We start from the raw sequence: 22,141 nt of genomic DNA on the forward strand, positions 1-22,141 counted from the left end.
TGAGCAGGATTAACACTGCGCATTTCGTAAATTATAAGCAACTGCTTCGTATCAGTATTAGTGAGGTTAACGTGAATTTTCAAGTCGCGTTGAAAAAAAAGTTATTAATTTATTTACGACATGCATGGTCACCCTAAAATTAGAATAAATACTAAACTACCGATATTCTGTGTCAAATTAAATGTCATCACGGTCTGGTTACTTTTGAAAAGTCGTATCTCACTCAAATTTGACAGTTTATTTTCTTCATAATCAAAATGCTGTCATTACGGTTAGAGGTTTTATGTTTATTAATTAGGTCTTGTAGGGCGACTATGATTGTAGAGAATTAAATTTGCACTCACCAAAAAGTAAAAAAATAGGAAAAGTGTGGTTGTTTCACCTCAAACCGACGGTGATCGATCAATTATCAGTTACTGAGTGTGCAGGATTAGTCCTGCTCACGTCTCATGAATCACCCTGTATAAGTAGTTACTTTTGACGCGAAGTCTGAGTAGTTACTTTTGATGTTGACTGTACTATACAACATTCTACAAACTTAAAAACAACAAAGATGTCGGGAGTGAAGTTATTGTCACACCGATAATTTTAGACGATGACTTATCAGTTTATCAATTTCAAATATTTTTATCACGGGAAGGTATATATATGAGAAAAGTAACTAACAACATCACAAACCAGTGTTGCCAACTTGGCATAAATGATGCCAGATCTGGCATATTTTCACTCGCTTTGGCACCAAAATTTTCCATTTAGCATCTGGCATATTTTTTAGCATAATTTAGTCTAAGCCAAGTTTGCACCAACTTGGCAGCAAAAATATGCGCAGTCGCCTTATGTGGTTCATATTTTCATATGAATTTTGACTTTTGTGGACGGATGGACGTCAGCGGACTATATAAAGTTGGTCAAGCACATCTTGTCAGTAGAAAAAGGCGGTAAATTTGAAAAATGTATGTGTTTTAAGTGTCTAATTTCAAGTGATATTTTAGCATTTTTTTAGCATAGGTGTTTAAAAATTTTTGGCATAATTTTGGCATAATCTAGACATTAGTATAGCATTTTTTCAAAATCCGAGTTGGCAACACTGTCACAAACTGTATTTGCCAACTGTTATGCGTTTATCAACAGATGCTATTGAGAGTATGTAGATAGCGGGTATTTCACGCAAGCAGCGAATAAGATAGTTCTTGAGATTCCAAGAATGTGACGATGATATGATAAGCATTTGGAGAAGTACTTAAAATCTAGGTCTTATTGCAATACCGTGGTAGACATTACCTACCTAAGACAACTAGAATGTTCTCTGCGTATTACAAATTAAACGAAATTGTATTATAGTTAGACCAAGCTAAGCTGGTAGCGATTTTGATAGCACAGACTGCACAAGTGTTATTTACCTAAACATCATAATTTTATAGAAGTTTGGCACAGTCTGGGCTATCAAAATTGCTGTCGACTTGGCTTGGTTTTACTCTACAAAGAAATTACAGCGAATATAAATTTTACATACCTACTTACAAAACTCCTACTCGCTCTATTTTTTTTGTTTATACAAATTATAGCAACGAAAGCTAGTTCCAGACATGGACATTACGTAAATGTTCATTTTAATTTACATTTAACTAATTTGAGCATGTTGTAGCCATATATTATAGTTTTAATGTTTAAAACTGAGAGCGTAACTTCGATCGTATGGGACTTATGGGAGCGGCTATATGGAGGTGGGTCCGTGTAACTCTTAATAAGCATTTTGTATTCACTACACCACCACAAATATTTTGACATCATGTTATGTTAACACGACATTAATAACAGCTTCTAATCAAACAAAACAATGCCTGTGTTAACAAATCGAGTAATCATACGCATTATTACACAACCTAGTGAAAACGTTCGCTATATTCTACAAACTTCTTGGCTGTATGTGCTACCGCTTTCGGCCGGCTTATGTTCCCGCGCAAAAAGTTTAATACCTAGTTTGTGGTACGCGCCGTCTTGAGCGCACGTCACCTATGCGCTTGGCGCGAAAATAAATAACAAATTTCGATATTTAAAAGTTTTCGCAAAGTGTAGCTGTGTGATACGGTGCTAAGTTTTGGGGATATTTTGTGTTATTGTATGGTTTAAGGAGTGTATATGTGTGTAATCGACAGTGAAATTTACGGTAAGAAAACATTTAAACTATTTTTTTTGTAACCTTGTTAGTAAAACTGATTGTTTCTTAAATAAATAAATGAACTGATATACCTAACTATTTTGAGAGAATCGTGTCAAATTATATAATGCTTCCTTTATGACCCTCTATAGTTATAGGTATAACTTGATTCAAATAATTTAAAGTGTAGTAAAATGAAACCACAGTATGAATTATTTATTATATAAAAAACTGAGTAAGTATACTCAACAAGATAAAACGAACAGCGATACATACCTAATCTTAAATCTAGGTACTTAACTATCACAAAAATCTTAACCTAAATTTTAAACTAAACCCAAAAATAACTAACAAGCACAAAAACTATTCACAAAATACACCCCGCGGCGGCGCGCCCCTCTAGATGCAAAGGCGCCCACCACGCTCGCCGCGCGACAGTAAAATGTGTGTTCTTGAAATATAATTGAGGAAATGAACTACTTTTACTATTAGACCAATACCTAAATTTAGAAAAAAATGCCAACCCTATAGAAGCTCAACAAGGCTTGAGTTGTGGTTACTAGACGGCAATATACCGGGTGGGCCCTGAATAGATATGAGCGCCGATGGGCATTTTGCCGATGGCGGCGCGCCGGTCAAAATCGGTCGGCGGCGGCGGCGAATCGGCGGCATGGCCTTGAAACACTTGATTTATATAAAAGCAATTCTAACCAAAATTTTACCGAAATAAACATGTTTATGCCATAATCACGCTACAAAATAAGAGCATTTTTTAATTTCAAGGATAATTTATCGAATACTTGCATGAAAAAAGTTTCATATCGCATAATAAACTGTAGATAACCAGCAATGCCGCGGCATCAGAGACGGTCTTAAACTTGGTGAGGCCTTTTGTCCAGTCTTTTGTGCTAAGTAAAAAATAGCGGATAGACTATATCAGGGAAACGTCTTGTCAACAGTCGAAAAAAAACCAGAGCGAGAAAAATCGAGCTCAGTCATTGTCATTAACCAACATCGATACAATAATACTGATGTCAAAAAACGATGCCCAAAGTCGAGCTCCACCTAACACTGAAGACCCTATTCCGACGCCTCGCGCGCAAGACAGAAGACAGAAAGTTTGCATTTACCATCGATATTTTTGAGTTATATGCACCTAAAATACCTTTTGAATGCCCATAAACTATTCAGATTGGCGCATCTAAACTGGACAAAATATATATTATCTTATCTTATTCTGAACGTAGTAGTATCTAACAAGGTCACGCCGATGCCACGCCGATAGCGCAGCGTCGGCGGCGGCGGCGCGAAAATTTTGTCGGCGGCGGCGGCGCGCCGGCGCGGCGCTCATATCTAGCCCTGTAACACGAGAAATAAAGATAAACTGTAAGCTATGTACTCCGATAATTAACTGACCAACATTTGTTTAACTATGTATTTAAAAAAATAAGTGTTTTGATTTTTAGTACTCTTTACCTAAAGTTTATTCTACGACGCAATGTATTGCGAATTTTGTTATATGTATAAACCGTGACAAGCAGCGTCAACTACAATGACGACAGCGTACACTGAAGATAATATTTAATAAACACAACTTCATAAAATATTTTAATATTTAGATATATCTAAGTTACTTTTGTATGATTATTTATGTACCATTAACCTTTTGTATAATAAATTTTAATTTTTACTTCATAATAATAAAAAAAATAAGTTTTATAAATTTTGTATTCATTCGAAACGCGAGCGTCTGCGTAATATGGTGCGATATATGGTGGAAATATTCACTGTATTCGATAAGGTCTTGATAGCTCAGATGGCAAAGCACTGGGCTAGCGAATTATCGATCCAGTGGTCGTGGGTTCATGTTCTACCTGAGACAGTAATTTTTCCACTTTTAATTTTATTTCTACGCTAAAAGTTTTATCGTTTGAGGAGTAACATGACATCCTTCACGATGATATTATACAGGATGTTTTGTACATCGTTCGCTAAATTAAAACGGCAGATAGCTTGAGTCATTTGCTATCTTCTCAGGCCTAGAAATGTTTAATTTGGCGCACATTTTTTTTTCACTTCTATGCCAGTTTTTCGTAAATTTCAAATTTTTACTTGCGTAGTAGTAAAAAAAAACCGTGGCCAATTTTGTTTTTCTAGGCATGAGTAAATAGCTTTTGACTAACCTATCTGCCGTTTTAATTTGGCAAACGATGTACCAAACACCCTGTATAATATTATTATTGGGGTGTTGCGGGCCAACATCGCGAGGATAAGCAAAATTAGGTAAGCCGGAGGAAGCCGAGTTCTATTGACGCCCAGCCGCTACCTATATCTACGTTCGCGATTGCCCACGTAGCCGTGACGTGTCTGCAATAAACCTTATCGTTATCAAATGGTTATTTAGTTTGTTTGTTAACACTAGAGAGTTAATTAGAGGGGAGCATATATAGGCATAATGCGTACTGTATGGGTATTCAAGTCTATAATAAGTTACCGAGCGATTTAAGAAATTGCACGCCTAACCAGTTTAAAAAATTACTATCTAAATGGCTATTAAATAAATGCTTTTACTCCATAAGTGAATTCTTGAATATGAATAATGACGAATACGAGTATGATGTTGACTAATTGTATGTAATTTTAAATGTCTCAGAATAATTTATCCAGCTTGATTGACTTAATGATTTGTAATTTATTTTATTGTGGTTTCTGCTATTTCAATTATTTAATTTGATCGCATGACATTATGTACCTATTATAAGTTTTGCATGCTCAATTGTGAGTAGAGTACACTGTACTACTAATTTTAAGTCACCATCTACATATTCACTGTATTCTGGCAAATAAAGAATTTGTATTTGTATTTGTATTTGTAGCAATCTGAACAAATCGCGGTGGAAAACGTATGTCTGCGTCTAGCATTAATTTCGTCCAACTCTAAGCCTATCAATGTGCCGAAGATAGGTTTCAAAAATTGCAATCCCCGTGAAATGCACCCGGTATTTTTGCCTGTACGTGTATTGTCAGACCTTGTTTCGAGTTTCGAATTTTCGATTTCTATGGCACTTCAAATAGACGCCAATGAATGACGTTTAAGTAATCTCTTAAATCTGGACGGGAATCTTCTAATTGGAAACTAGAAGAATTGTAGACTGACACGTGTATCCGTTTATATTTATCGGTTTTATTGGAAACTTGCATGAGAATTTTCTTATGGAACTTTTCAGTAAAAGCCATAAATCATTACATTCCTCTCTCTGATGTACCGTAAAACGGGGTGAGTAGGTTTTGCTTGGAGAGTTGGGTTATGAATGGGGAGAGAAGGTTTGAGAGGGGGGTGAGAAGGGATTATAAGGCTACTGCTACAAAAATAATGTATTCCAATTTAAAATGGGGCTATAGTAATACGCATAATAAAAAAAAATCGATCCAACTATCTTCCAAAATCACCTTTGTACTTATGAAAATCCCTCTCACCCCAAATACGAGGCACTACGGGGTGAGGTGGGTTTTCCTCTTTATCGTCAAAGTTATGAAATGGAACTACCCAAAATAAAATACAAACTAAAATACAAACGTCCGAACCACTTATTATATACACCATTCAGTTTTCACATGTAAAAATAAAATTTTATCGAGGTTTGAAAGTCAAATTTCATCCAACTCACTTCGTTTCTCTAGGGTTTTGAAAGTACTTCATAAACGTCGTCATCATGTTCAGTAATACAGCGCTCATTGGGATGCTCTGGACGATTAGAGCTGTAGATAGTCCAGAATCTAGACTATAATTACCTATACATAGAGCTCTGATCTAGACGATAAAGCCGAGGGCGGCTGATCAGCCGTCTGTGTCTTTAAAAATGACAATACCTAAGATACAAAGAATGAGGCTTACAAAGTCGATACACTAACACAACTATATTTATGAATAACAGTATTTTGTTTGTTTATACCTACTCATTTGTCTGTGAGCTTCCGTGTTACGTTCTCATAATTAGTATAGCCGCATAAAAGTTCACAAGCCTTTTCCAAACGCAAAAAGACTTAAATAACAGCGATATCTAACTAAAATTTGCTCTTTTTTCTATAAATGTTTGAAGACGGAACTTATGACCGTTAGAGCATGACCCGTAGCTTGTTTAATTGGCCCATTGCCATTATAATTGTGAATTATTGTGTGAAAATGAAAACAGAGTAGCTGGGATTATAGATGAGCTCTATCTCCCTGTGACCCTACGTACAACATTTTGTACATGTTCCACAATTTATTCTGAACTTTTATTGTTTAACTAATGGTTCCAGATTCTAAAACAAAATAATTGCTTCTGGGTCTCAGGGGGCTATGATGTTGTGGAAATATAATATACATGTATAGAATAGGTACTTTCCATCTATGGCCTAATAAGTCTATTAATTATATCGTTGTGTCGTGTCGGACTGTAGAGCAATAAATACATCCCAATTTCTCAATTTTACCAAATCTCAAAACTTCTTTAAAATTACATTTCTGTGGTCTTTATCACGCTACATTTGACTCGTATCTACCTTATATCAGTGTCTTAGAGGCGTGTAAATATATTTTTCATATCTCATGCTCTGAAAGTGGGTCGTTGTGGTTCTAAAAGGTGCGCAGAAAGTGATACGTTTATGCTCTAGTGCAGAAAAGTGGTGTACTCCTCTGCGTCCCCGTCTCACGAACAACTGGGTGGAAACAAAATGGAAAAATAGTGTCTTTATTTCCTCGCCTGGAAAAATTGGTAATTGTTTAATTTTACTTATCCCACGTTGATCCTTTTTTTATGAAAAATGATGTAAGTGAATTGTTAAAAACAAATTGTTGTTGATTTCTTTCGTTGAATTCTATTTACTCGATTTCATCAGGCGGGAACCAAAAGGAATACACCAAAAATATTTTTTAAACCTTACACTTGCGTAAATGAGCAAAGGCAGAATCTTATACAGCCACAGTTAAACGTTTGTACGATATTAAATTGATTTTTAAAGTTATTTAGCACTATAATATTTATGAAAATAAAATAAAATACAAGATAAAAATTACTTATATTATTAAATAATTGTTATTTAATATTTAAAATACTTTTATTATGTTATTACGTGGTGCGGCGCACCAAGGTCGCGGTGCGGTCCGGTAGTCTGTTGCGGCTTTTAGAACGAAAAAGTATAAAATTAAAAAGTAAGAGGCAATCCCGCTGATTTTCATACTGTAATGAACAAATCATTTTAAAATGACTGCAGTTTGTTAAAAAATTTGTGCAAATATTGCAATCTAAATTATTTTCGCTAGAGGCTATTAATCTTCACACATGTAAAGTCTCCGATTGCAAGTAAGTCCCAAGGAAAATAAATCATGGCCGTAGATCTATTAGGTACTTCTATTACTGATTTTGCGAAATTGCCTTGTCTTGTTTGGTTTCCTCGCATTCGATATGAAAAGTAGAGTGTTTAACTCGGGTGAAAGACACCATTTCTGTCTCGGACTATTGGCGCTCTCACTGCGTTCGAGCGCCAAACTACCTCGACAGAAATGGGTGCCTTTCAACCCTTGGTTAACAATCTACTATTACAGTACATATATGGTGCTACTTTACCACCCTAGGGCAGGATTAAGGGCCATACGTGCTTATGTCAAAAATTTAAAGGCCCATCTGTAACTGTAAAACGTTGTACAATACACGCGCGAAATGCTAATTCGCAACTCGTGTCGATTTAAAACACTCCCTTCGGTCGTGTGTCAATTTATCGCCACTCGTTGCGATTTTTTTATTTTTCACACTTGTACCGTAATGTACAGTCGCCATCAGATATATCGGAGCGGCCAAGGTGTTCACAATATCTGAACAACGCCTTGACAATAGAGGCGTGCTCAGATATTTGTGAGCACCTTGGCCGCTCCGATATATCTGATGGCGACTGTATTATTTTGGAACGTTGGCTCGTAAAGATGTTTGTGAACTCAACCACACTCGTATACGAGTCAAATGTTTCGTGCTAAAGACCACAGAATGTAATTTTAAGGAGGATTCATTAGATTTGGTAAATTGTTATAAATCCAGTGGCCGTGAGCGCGCCCAGCCCATTACGGACACTCATTTGTTAAATGGCCAGCTTTGTTAGGGTTCCCATTGAAACAAAAAAGCACATATTATGTATGTAGACGATTTATTTCTTGTTTTGCCTCAAGGGCCTATTTTAGATTTAAGCTAGTTATTAATTTAGATTAGTAGAACCACTGTATATATTTTAATAAAAAAAATAAAATAAATAAAGCGTTTATTCACAAGCTTACTTACATCTAGATACAATACATTCTACTGCCAAACCACAGAGCGGTTTGTTGGTAATGTTCTGATATGTTTATTAAAACAGATATTAAATAACAAAATAAATAAATCATAAATCTAGCTAGACTGTATATTTGTATAAATCTTTTATATAATTCAATATAATATGTAATATGTATAATATTGTCCAATTGGTTGTTTTTATATTCCGTGGTCATGTTGGTATTTGTATTATGCCCTAAATGAAAGTTCGATTGTCCCATTCTAAGGTGACGTTCAGATTCAGACTGTTATTCATTACTGTCATCTGCTGCAGTGTTGCAAGCTCGACGTTATTGTCGACAGCATTACTGCAGTAAGCGTCAAAATCTGGGCTTTAACATCGATTTTGACATTAGCGGCAGTGGTGTCCTCCTGAAATACTGCAGTAGTCGACTGTATTAATGTAGGGATCGTCAAATTTCGTATACATTTCTCGATAAAATTACCTTTTTGACAGTGCCGTCGCTCTCTAAATGGCGAGATCTATACGCTTGTTTACCACCTTCTATACTGCTACAGTGAGCCGTAAGGTTGATTTCATTGGGTAAAATATCATGGCGGCTCATTCGGTACTGGGTTTAATTGTTTTATAGCTTGAATGCGTGTCAAATTGTGGCGAGAAGGGTTAGCACGCACCGAATTAAAAACGATGGAGTAATAGTTAAATATTAGGTAGCATGTAAAGAATACACGATTTTAGAAATACTGTTGTGTTCTTTGTCCAAATCAAAAACTTTCAATGAAGATAAAATAACCATCTCATTTTCAAGTTATGATTATGATTAAGTAAATGGATAATGCTTCATATAATAGTCGGATACGTATAAAATGAACCCTCTCAAAAACCTTATAAATATCTACTTACATATGTGAACAATGGTCATCTTACTATATTTTAAAATGAAAACGGACCGAATGTCGGATAATTCCGAAATTCAGATGAAAATCGCCCTTAATTCCATCATAATAAAAGTCTCATTTCGGAATTATCCGACAGTTTTCGACGTTCGGAATTACCCGAGTAAACCTTACCTATATAAATTTAGTAGTCGCGGTTAGTTAATCTCTGTAAAAAATCTTAATTTCCTCGCGTGGCCGTGAGGCTTGACAATATTTAGTAGGTACAGTTCAAAGCAATAAGGGGTCGGTAAACTTTTGAGACGAAAAATACTTTTTTATTATTTTGATTATAAGACTTAAGAGGGAAAAACTAATTCCATACAATAAAATATAATTGGCTATGCTTAATACAACTATATCTACATCAAATTGTGTAAAATATTTTCCATAAGGTTAATCCAAAGAGGAAAATGGGAACTAGGTTCGTATGCAGAAGCGGCCCTCCAATATATCGTCCTTAGTTATGTAACTGTGAATGACTGTACTCAGTGGTATTATGTTCGCGCTCGGAATTTTAGATGTGGGAAACATTGCTAATTAATTGAATTTAGGAAGGAAGTAGGTACTATTAACTGTGACCTTCCTTGTTTATGTTAAATATAAAGATCCGTTTGGATAAGATTTACCATTGGATTGCTGTGCCAAGTTTGAATTTTGTAGGAGGTTCTCATTACGTCGGGAATTCGGGATCTATGTTTTTTTAATGTATTTTTTTATTCCATCTCTCGAAGATCGCTGGACCAATCTTCAAGTATTATAGGCACACATTTAGTGATCTGGGTATTATATCTTTTATAGTTCCTTGTACATTGTTCTAGTAAAGTGTCATTTGATGAGCTGGAACTTTCTTTGAAAACTAAAATTGTGGTATTTCAAACTATTTCGTTAAGTTTTTTCTATTAATAAGATACTTTTTTATTGACAAAATTTTTCAATTAATGCAATTGTGTTATACACAAATAATAAAAGCATGTTTACGACAATACGACATGACAAAATATTCAGTAGTAATTAATTTCCTTTCTCCATGTGTCATGTTAAATATACAACATAATAATTATTTAGGTTTCACCGGAAACGGATTGTTTTCTTAGTGACGCCGACCGTAAAATTAATTCTGATAACAAACTGATAAGAGAAAATATAAACTTATTCTATTTATCAGCATAAAAATAAACGTATACATAAAAGTGACGTATGGTTGCGTCTGTTTATGCTAATTCATTATGGTTCAGCTGTTCCATTCCACCAAAATATATGCAAATACTTTGTTTTTAGATGAAAACATATAATCGCTATAAGAATGCTTATAAGATTTGATGAGTTCCCTCAAATTCTCGTGGAACATATTACCAGCACTCGACTTTGACAAAAATGTTGATTACTAGACACCTAAAAATACATACCTATGGAATGGATATTTATAATTATCCAATTTATTGTGAAACATTGTGCATTTTCGATCAATTTTACAAGATCTTGAAATAAAATTCAACATATGCCATCATCCCTATTAGTTGCTATTGGTAACAACACCATCTATAATTATATTTTAGTTACTCGTACATACTATAACTACATACATACTATACATTTATTTTAGTTTCTGATTTTCCTTTACTGTTCCATTTTGATTGTACAACATACCATGCCACCTATTAAGTTTCGTAACATGATTAATATAATTGACACTCCTTATTAGGTACATGTTACTCTACAGTATACGTTTTTCCCTTATACATCATACTCATATCCATTGTTTGTTTTCCTGAATCTCGGCTTTCAGGCACTAAATATATATATAAAGTATATATTCATTGAAATTCAGTTCTTACGTCACTCTTTATTTATAACTTTTATTTTATTCTTCTAATGAAAAATCTTCAGACATATTTCCACCCAGTGGAATTTCGAGAAGATAGTTTGTCGGGTGATTCAATATATCACGTATAATTACAACGCTCATAATGACTGTCTCTCTAAGTATTGACGAAGCATACACTTTTTGCTTTTAAACCAGTCACGCGTGTACATAAATATGCATTTGCTTTTACTTTGTCTTAGGAATTCGTTGGAATTTCATTGTGGAAATTAATTAAGCGTGTAAGAGGCCGATTCAAACTTACATTGTGACATTAAAATGATGTCAGTGGCGCTCGCATTTCGCTCGTATTGTCCGTATAGTCTGTCAAAAAAGAGTAGAAATTAAAAAGTGGAAATACTGTAGTGTCGTCCTTTTCAAATCAGTCTATAGAAAACGGTACTACAGTATTGCCATTTCTACTCTTTTTTGTCAGACTACATGACAATGTATTGGTGCGAGCGAGTCACACGGGCGACTGACATCATTTACGCTACGTCTTACGTAGGCGAACAACGCGCGAACGCGGCGCGGCGCGGCGCGGCGAAAGCGGCCGCCGCCGCGCCGCGCCGCGCCGCGCCGCCTGACATTCGCGTGCAAATCGCGCCGCACCGCGTTCGCAACGAGATCGCTTACGTAGGACACTTCTATGGGCATCAAAGGATTGATTTCGCCGCGCCGCGCCGCGCCGCGTTCGCGCGTTGTTCGCCTACGTAAGACGTAGCGTTAGACATCATTCTGATGTAACAATGTAAGTTTTACTCACTCATGCACTGCTTGATAATGGAGACCTAGGCTCTCCGAAACATGTCGTGCGTGCGACTAACTAAAAACACATGTCTCACAAATCTCACAATAGTTTAAACTCGAGTCATTTTCATGTAGTTAAAGCGAAATACAAAACATCCGTCAGCCCCATTTTTAATCAAAGCTCCCTTCGAGTCTGGTTCTTGCTAAATTGTCAATAAAATCCCGCTAACCGTCTTATCACCTGATTGGCGTGTTGCCCACGCGTATCCGTCTGCTATAAAAATTAAACATGCTATCGATTTTCTTGGGTGGCCCGTTTGGTATTTAATTGAAAATAAAATTATCTCTCGCAAACAGCTTTCGCGGATTATTTTCATAATACCTACATTAAAAAGCTAGTTGGTTAGACGAATGATGATGTTGATATTTGTATGTACATTTGCAGAAATAAATATTGAACAAAACCATACGGTGAATTTGTGATTCTCTGTATTGACTTTTTAGAGTTGTGTTATATTACGTTAAACGCAATTGTAAAGCAAATGAAGATTTGCAAGATTTAAGCAATTGTATAAACTGAAATATATGTTATATACGAAAGAAAAAGTTATCAAGGCCTCCAGAGCCCAGTGCTGGGATTAAACCAGCGTCCTCTGCATTCGCAGATACGTCAACCTGGCCACCCGAATCACGGCGGCGGTATGGGTTAAACTCTGGTATACTTATGCAATCCAGCCATTTATTAGTATTATTACACACGGAATATTATAATAATTATGATTTGTATAGCCCAGTCTCATAGTCCACCCAAACTTCAATCCATAGACCGGTATACTATTCACTTTTGCTACAATAGTCCCAATGCCTGCTGAGACCGGTTCATGGGTGTCTATTGTTGCACCTGTGAACGGGTTCCAGCAGGCGTTCTACATGACATTAAAGCTCTCCAAGGGGCCTCTACGTGTTGGATCTGTGTCCCCACGCAAGCCTATCAAAAAACCGGGATTATAGGCCCGTGATATCAAAAAAAAAATGATTTGTATCTGAGTACCTAATTATATTTATTACGATAATGCCAATAGAACTTCAACACAATACACTTATCGTTTCTACGATACTTCTGACTTCTGTCTTGTGGCTTCAATAAAGATAAATTTATGAGTAGGTATATCTTAGGTTTTCTCAAGTGTTCTCATGACATAGGTAGAGTGTAAGAGTGTTGACTCAAATACGTTTCAAGTGTTTTCTAAAAGCCACGTGTGAGCGAATATGAATAAAATTTAAAATCTTAGCCACGTCATACAGTAAGTACATTTAAGTTATAAAACTATTTAATTGCTTTAGACACTGCACATGCAAGCATCTATTTAATATAAGCTGATATTTTTACCTAATTCATCATCATCATTTCAGCCTATATACGTCCCACTGCTGAGCACAGGCCTCCTCTCATGCGCGAGAGGGCTTGGGCTATAGTCTCCACGCTAGCCCAATGCGGATTGGGGACTTCACATACACCTTTGAATTTCTTCGCAGATGTATGCAGGTTTCCTCACGATGTTTTCCTTCACCGAAAAGCTAGTGGTAAATATCAAATGATATTTCGTACATAAGTTCCGAAAAACTCATTGGTACGAGCCAGGATTTGAACCCGCGACCTCCGGATTGAAAGTCAGACGTCATATCCACTCGGCCACCACTGCTTTTTAGCTTAAAACTTTTATAAAATAGCTTAAAGTCGCAGGTCATCAGATCAGTTTTGCTACACATGAGGCATTTATACCCGTGAATACGAGCAAAGTTTCATTTCAATCAGAGGCTCTTTTAAAGGATGACTCACGTTAGACCGGGCCGTGTCCGGGTCGGAGCTTCCGGCGCATCGTTTCCTATGGAAAGCATCACGTGATCGCCTGTCAGTCTATAGAAAAGTAAGCACCGGAAGCTTCGGCCCGGATGCAGCCTGGCCCCAATTTCACCACGGCTACAATTGTCAGTGACATATGTCGAGCGACAATTGTCAAGCGACAGGTGACATATTACAATTTTATAAAATATTTTCTATAGAAATACTTACAAACATGACAGGCATTTTGCTACAATTGTATGTATTACAATTATGTTGTGAAACAAGAATAATTTTTTTCTAGTCGACATATTTGTAGAATTGTTGGTGAATCTTGACAGGAAATTAGTTATATGTCGGAATTTCGTGACAATTGTCATAAACTTAGCAAGAGAAATATCTGTTTTTTTCCGATATAATAAAGTTTTATTTAATAATACAATGATGGGGCAAACAGGAATACTTCCCGCCCGATGGTAAGCGGTAACCGTAGCCCATAGATGCCTGTGACGTCAGCAACAGTGATGTTTTACAATTGTCGCACCTGTCACCTTGGTGAAATTGGGGCCTGGTCTAACGTGAGTCATCCTTAATCCTTCTACAATACCGATGTTGTTTTCACACGACTTCTACAATACCGATATTCAAATGAAGCTTACTCCGATGTTTTGTATCATTCGATCGGAGGTTACGATTCGCGCCAACATAAATAAAAGTCGGCGTTGGCGCCTATGATCTATTCTTATCACACGGACATGCATATCGATGTACTAGTGCTTGTATATTTTCTAATCAACACAAATATTTACGAGCAATAATTCAATTATATGCTATCATTAATTTTGATAATATTTACGAGTATAAATAAATAAATCCGCTGGGGAACAGAAGTAGAGCAAATCTAATTTATTATTTTGCTTTTATTTATAAATACAACAATAGGTAAAACATAATAAAATCACTTAAATTAAAAATTAATTAATAAAAAAAATATCTAAGTCGTGGTGGCTCGGTTCTTTTTAAATACTACTCCTGATGGTAAATATGACAATAGTCAAAGTCAAAGTCAAAGTCAAAAATACTTTATTCATGTAGGCCTAGTAACAAGCACTTATGAACGTTTTACATAATAATATATGATCTTAAGCTAATTATCAATATTTCAGGAAGTAAGTTTTTATACACGAAACCAGTGGCTATTGTCTATGTATTATATATCATTAAAGTTATGAGCTTATGAGAAAACACAATAGTAGTAGGTACTTAAAGGAAGTATATTTCCTAATAAACGTAACGTGTGAACCAGCCTGGGAAACTAAGTTTTATTTTACGTATACCTACTATTAAAAACATGTTCACACCAAATTGTTTTGCTTTGTTACCTCTATGTATAATATTTGTTATCGCTTCAGGAAGTGAAAGCTCGAAAATACGATAGCACGCCATGAATTTTTCTACAGTCTATGAACAGATGTTTATTAGATATTTTATCCTGACAATTTTAATATGTATAAACATGGTAACGGTTTATGCACAATTGAAACTTTCAAAATCAACTCAAAATTCTTTAAATATATTTTTATAAAATGCATATAATTTTTTAAATAAAGCATTGCCAGCGAGCAAAGCCATAGTACGTTCAAGTATAAGGTGTTATATTAATGTTTTCGTTTACATCTGACATTGACCAAAACATGAGGAACCATAGGAGAGCCAATGCCAGGTCAGTATCCAAAGATAATTATATTATCGTAAAAAAACATTTTAAAAAGGGCTCTTTGAAAGAAAGAACTAGATTCCTATATCCGTGGGAATACTCGATCGCCAACATGAGTTCATAAGATTCGAAATGACTGAGTGAGTTTCAAAGAATCCATTCACAGACATACAATTAAAATAGTACAAAGTTCAATTATTTGCAAATTGAAGTTTTTTCTTCCATGATTGACGGCAACCCATAATTATAAGTGGACAATGCCAGGCCAGACAATGATTTCTTGCTCCATTGACAACGTGATTGTTACAAAGCAAAGCTAGGAATTCCGTGAATTCAGAGAAAGATCTAGACTTGATTATACTATAGTAGAACGAAATACTGGGAACCTATAAGACTAAACTTATTGTGCCAATAATTTTAGTTGCTTTCGTACAGTAGTGTAGGTTATTTCATTCGATAGCGTGACGTCACGTACGCGTTTACGTAAAGTGTCACGACATTGTAATTAATTTCATATTTTAGAAACGGAACAAATATAACAGCCTCGGTAGAGAGTACCATTTTGTACCATTTGGAGTTGAAACTCTAGGTTCATGGGGTCCCAGCGCGCATAAGTTGTTCGCAGAAATCGCGAAGCGTCTGGTTGACGAAACTGGTGACCGAAGAGCTGGCGGCTACCTCGCACAACGTATCAGTATTGCGATACAGCGGGGAAATGCCGCCAGCATCCTTGGTACAATGCCTCAGGGGCCTATTTTAGATTTAAGCTAGTTATTAATTTCGTTTAGTTGTACCACCGTATATGTACATATATACATATGTACCTACATATATTGTTTTTAGAAACTAATTGGATTATTTTAAACTAGCTGTTGCCCGCGACTTCGTCCGCGTGGAATCTTATCTTCAACATTTTACATCTTTAGTACCTATAATTTTCATATCCAAGCAATGTTGAAATTAAGTACTTTTCTTTTTTAGCAAGTTGTATGAAGTTTTAAGTCAAGTGGATTTTGATGTTGGTTGCCGAAATTACTTTTCTTGTATTCTCATAATAGGTAGGTAACCTATGCCCTTATATAAAGATTCAAGTTCCGCATTCCGCACTCACAAAATATCTGATATCCATACAAACTTTCAACCCCTTTCTCACCACCTTGGGGGATGATTTTCAATAATGCTTGAATTAGTTTTCATGTTTTTTTAATTTATTACCTTTTTTTCCAAAAAGTTAAAGTTCCTAGCTTAAAATTAAATTTACACCCCAAGACGAATTTTCATCCCCTTTTTTGGAATGAAGGGATTGAATTTCCAAAAACGTTGCAAATACTTTTTTTTGTTATCGGCTATTATGCCTTTCTAAGTAGTTTCAAAACCATTTGTAATGGATTCAAACTTTCAACCCCTTTTTAACCCTGTTAGGGGATGAATTTTACAAAACGCTGAACTTACTTTTCCTGTCTTCTAATAATATCCCTAAATACAAAGATTCAAGTCCCACACTCGAAAAAATGTTTGATATCCATACAAACTTTCAACCCCTTTTTCACCACCTTAGGGGTTGAATTTTCAAAAACGCTGAAATTAGTTTTCTTGTATTTTAATGATATATCTTTTAACGAAATTTCAAATTCGTAGCTCAAAAGAAAACTTTAACCCCATACAAACTTTCATCCCCTTTTTAACCCTGTTAGGGGATGAATTTTACAAAACGCTGAAATTACTTTTATTGTCTTTTAATAATATCCCCAAATACAAAGATTCAAGTCCCGCGCTCGAAAATTTTTTTGATATCCATACAAACTTTTAACCTCTTTTTCACCACCTTGGGGGATGAATTTTCTAAAACACTGAAATTAGTTTTCTTGTCTTTGAATTTGATACTTTTTTACAAAGTTTCAAGTTCCTAACTTAAAATAAAATTTGCACCCGAAGACGAACTTTCATCCCCTTTTTAACCCCCTTAGGGGTTGAATTTCCAAAAACGTTGCAATCACTTTTTTTTGTAATCGTCTATTATGCCTTTCTACGAAGTTTCAAAGCATTTGTAATGGATTAAAATTTTCAACCCCTTTTTAACCCTGTTAGGGGATGAATTTTACAAAACGCTGAAATTACTTTTCTTGTCTTCTAATAATATCCCTAAATACAAAGATTCAAGTCCACCACTTGAATTTTTTTTTGATATCCATACAAACTTTCAACCCCTTTTTCACCACCTTAGGGGATGAATTTTCAAAAACGCTGAAATTACTTTTCTTGTGTTTTATTAATATATCTTTTTACGAAGTTTCAAATTCCTAGCTTAAAAGAAAACTTTAACCCCATACAAACTTTCATCCCCTTTTTAACCCCCTTAGGGGTTGAATTTCTCAAAATCGCTTCTTATCTCTTGTACACTTTATAAATGCAATCTGGTGTGCAAATTTCAACTTTCTGGCTTTTGTAGTTTCGGCTCTGCGTTGATGAATCAGTCAGTCAGTCAGTCAGGACACTTGCATTTATATATATAGATTTTAATAAACACACAGTTAAGAAACACCAAAGTACAGAATACGAACGTTCAGTAACAGTAGTACGTAGTTAACCTTCTATCAATAAATTTACGGAGCGTAACCACAGAAAAAGATCACGAGAAAAACCAATGTCGTTGAAACTATAAAATGTACTGTTCTGCGTTTTATCAACAGGTCGGGTTTATACGAATCTAATGACGTACCGCGATTGGATTGTAAAATTTGTAAAATGTGTTGGGTGTTGATATTCGCAGTAAGGAAGTTTTTTTATCTTGTGACAAGTAGGATGTTGGTAAACAACTTTAAATATGGGGACCAACTCACAAACGCGAGGTAAACCTATCAATCATCCTAAACAATACATTAAATGTGATATGAGGATATAGTGATCTATTCGTCGTAGTGATCTATAGTTATTACTAGGTAATTTGTCGGCGCACACCATGTACCTTGTATGTTGTATAAGAATCTCTAGAACTATTTCTAAAAGTGTTTTATTTTTTTAAACCATAAACATAATTAATAATAACCTTAGAATAAAAAGTAACCTAAAATTAAAACTACCTACAAAACTAAAACTAAAAAAAATATATTAACATAATGTGGGTGATCTAGCCGAATATGTATATATTAGGCTAGATCACCCAGGTCCGAATTAACCCTGTGGAAGGGTTCCCATAAGGCTGGCTGCCTTCCCCCTTTGGATGGGTATGCCGATCCGTTGGGCGAGGAACGAGCCAGCCCTGCGGTCCCCGGTGACCTCGAATATTTTTTTTGAGAGTTGCCGAACTAGTTTATGGGCTCCTGGGCACCACGGTCCCAGAGTTTCGGCTGCAAATGCCGCAAATATATGCCGGTCAGTGAGAGCTATGTATATTTCTAAAATAGTTTTTTAGTGTAACTGAAAAGTGTCCACTCTGTTTTTTGTCAAGGTACGCTGATCTGCTCTGGAAACTCATACAAAAGAGTGCGACTGTAGTGTACAATACAAACACAACATTTAAGTCAGAAAATTATTATCCTCCTACTAAATGAGATCAGCTTCAGACAATTGATAGCGTAGCGATATATATAACGAATTGCCTTGTTTATCGGTGCAAGTGTCTAGACATAATGCCACTGGTACAATTTCGAAAGGCCTAAAGCCGTCGTGTACATGGCCTATCCAGTTTTATACCTATACATACTCGTAGTGTGCATTGATAGCGTTCGATAACAACATACAATGCGTTAACTATGCCACAACAATGTTAAGTGAGACTGAAAATGCACTTCCTATGCTTCAACACGAACACTTTGTGGTGAAGTTCTGATAATTGAATGGTCTTTGAAGCTGTTTCCTTGATTATTAGACGTTTACTTCAATACGACAATTATTCAGCCGAGTTCACGAAAATCTTTACAAACCAATGTTCCAAAAGTACCTATACGAGTATGGTCAGTATCTTAAGAGGCTTATAGAGACCTATATTTTAAATATAAAATACGATGTATTCGGTTCTTTTAAGAAGATATAACAAAGCCAGCCTCGATAGGCTAATTAGAACTCACTTATCACTATAGGAAACTAGCCAAGCGCGATCCGAAAGTACGGGACATATCGGAGCGGCCAAGGTGATCACAAATATTTGAACACGCCCCTATTGTTAAGGAGTTCGAGTGCGTGATCAGATATTTTTGAGTACCTCGGCCGCTCCAATATATCAGGTGACGTACAATTTTATTCATTGTTGCTGAATAAATCACAGTGGATTAAACTCTCCTTATCAACTCAATAGCACAATTCAATACTAATAGAACATAAGCATAAAACAAGGGCAGTAACTGCGCGAAAATTTGAAGTCCCCCGGGTTAGCAACTATTTTGGTGATAGAACTCTTAGGAAAAGAGTTCCGTATCTCCTGAATAGTCTACCCGAGAACATTCGGCATGAGCCAAATAAAAATAAATTTAAAAGTGCCCTAAAACTGTACCTATTGCAAACACTTAAGTGACAGTTGCACATGTGCAAGTGCCACTAAGTGTTTAGATTTAATAATAATTTAAAATTAGTGCTCACTTAAATACATGTGTATGTAGAGACTCTTACCTGCAGGCAAACTGTAAATACAGTTTTGCAGGGACCTGTTCAATTATATGTTCTGTACTGTGTGTTAATAATAATAAATAATAAATAAATAAACCGTCGATCTCAAGCAGATTAAATAGTACTTGTATTAATAGATGTTATATTAATCATTGAAGTGTTTTCAGAATGGAAAAAATATACAAAAGAATACTTGCTTTTTACCGATAAGACCGCCAGTTGTTTACCTCTCCATGAGCTGATATACATTGTATTGTTTTCTGCATTAAGATGTGCAATAAAGAGTAATTGTATTGTATTGTAATACACAAATGAACACGTCCAAAAATGGATTGTATAAATAAATTTCTAATTCCGTAATATATTTTTATACATTATACGTTCTGTAATAGACGTTTAAGTAGATAAAGACATAATCTTAAAAAGGCTCGATATTACCTGTTTCCTACGTGCTTCTTGAATAAAACATGAGCTGTATCCTTTTTTGGTTGAATGCCTAGAGATGTTATACCCATTTACGCCCCTAATACATATTCACGTACCCGACATAAGTATATAAATACTCCTCGAGTTTAATTAAGTCACTAAAAGGTGATCATTGTCAAACTATTCAAATATGTATGTACACGCTATGAGTAATCCAAAACTGACACCTACAATTACTTTGACCTTAGTATTGCTCAATGCACTCTACCTATGCCCACTGTCTGTAGTGAGATGAATATGTATGCGCAGTATGCTAAATGCTTGTTCGATGGCGTCAACTCATTTAGAAATTATACTGAGTATAGAGATAGTCCTACAGATTCATCATCTTGCTCACGTTGCTCCGACTTTTTGCCACAGCTTATGTAAACCTGGAGTCAGCTTAGTAAATAATTCCACGATTTTACTTAGACCCCATTCGCACGGCAGCTTTTTCAACGCGCGTTAAAAAAGCGTTTGAATGACACAATTAAATGGATAACCATGTATGTATTCACACGACAGCGGTGGCGCTTTCTATCAAGCGTTGTTGGATTTTCGACTTTAAGTCTTGGTCGTTAAGTCGAATTTAGAGTGTGGACAGATTCAAGCGCTTTTTTAACGCGCGTTGAAAAAGCTGTCGTGCGAATGGGGGCTTAGGGACTAAAGTGTCATTCTATGGAACTTGCTACCTATGTAAACAAAAGTCACTAGTAAATCGTTGACATTGAAATTTTCAATATGGCGATTTGTTTACATATTCAGCAAGATCCATAGAATGACACTTTAGTTTCTACCAAACCGACTGCCTACCTACCTGACTAAGGGTAGTAAAGGCTGAGCGAATAGCAGCGAATACTTTAGTGTAAGAGTTTAGTAATGGGCACAGTAGGTATCTAATCGTAATCGTAAGCTATGGAAAAAAACTACTTAAATCTATTACATCAAAATAACCCTTCCATTCCTTATAAGTACTGCACAATAGTACCTAGAACTATCATTACATGTTGTCAACTACAGAACGTGACGCCAAGCAAACATGGGGTCGCCTGATAAACGCTGTGTTTACTCTGAATTACCCACTTATTTGATAAACAATTTCGCTATGGTATGAATCATCAAATAGCAAACAATGCAGACATACCTATGTATGTGAGCATGATTTCACTGACAATTTGCTTAGTGAATGGTAATAATAGTATAATCTGAAACATTTTCTTGAATAATATTTAATGTGACTTTACATGAACATGTTTATATTTATATACATAGATATTTCTTACATTCTGCATAAAAACAAGAGACAACGAAAATCCAGCTTAGTCGAATTTGCGCCTTTGTAAGCTATTTATATTGTGAATTTAATTTGTGAATATAATTTCACAATTTTGTTTTACGTTGTTCAAATGCTCAATCTTACTATACTCGAAGCAAAACTTATCTAGTTGTGATACATATTTAATAGTGTGTGTGTTAAAAAGTTGGTAACTACCATTACACC

At 35.6% G+C, this 22,141-nt stretch overlaps 1 protein-coding gene across 2 annotated transcripts in view; it reads left to right on the plus strand.

Moving 5' to 3' along the window:
* Window positions 1-2,005: 2,005 nt before the first annotated feature.
* LOC134664918 (uncharacterized) overlaps window positions 2,006-22,141 on the plus strand; it is a 45,034-nt gene continuing 24,898 nt past the window's right edge. The window contains exon 1 of one of the 2 annotated variants that reach the window (XM_063521640.1): window positions 2,006-2,167. The gene's annotated coding sequence lies outside the window, so the exon portion shown is untranslated. The remainder of the gene's footprint in view (window positions 2,168-22,141) is intronic. The other variant, XM_063521639.1, reaches the window with a different exon arrangement.

Source organism: Cydia fagiglandana, chromosome 6 (assembly GCF_963556715.1).
Source record: "Cydia fagiglandana chromosome 6, ilCydFagi1.1, whole genome shotgun sequence".
Lineage (NCBI taxonomy): Eukaryota > Metazoa > Arthropoda > Insecta > Lepidoptera > Tortricidae > Cydia > Cydia fagiglandana.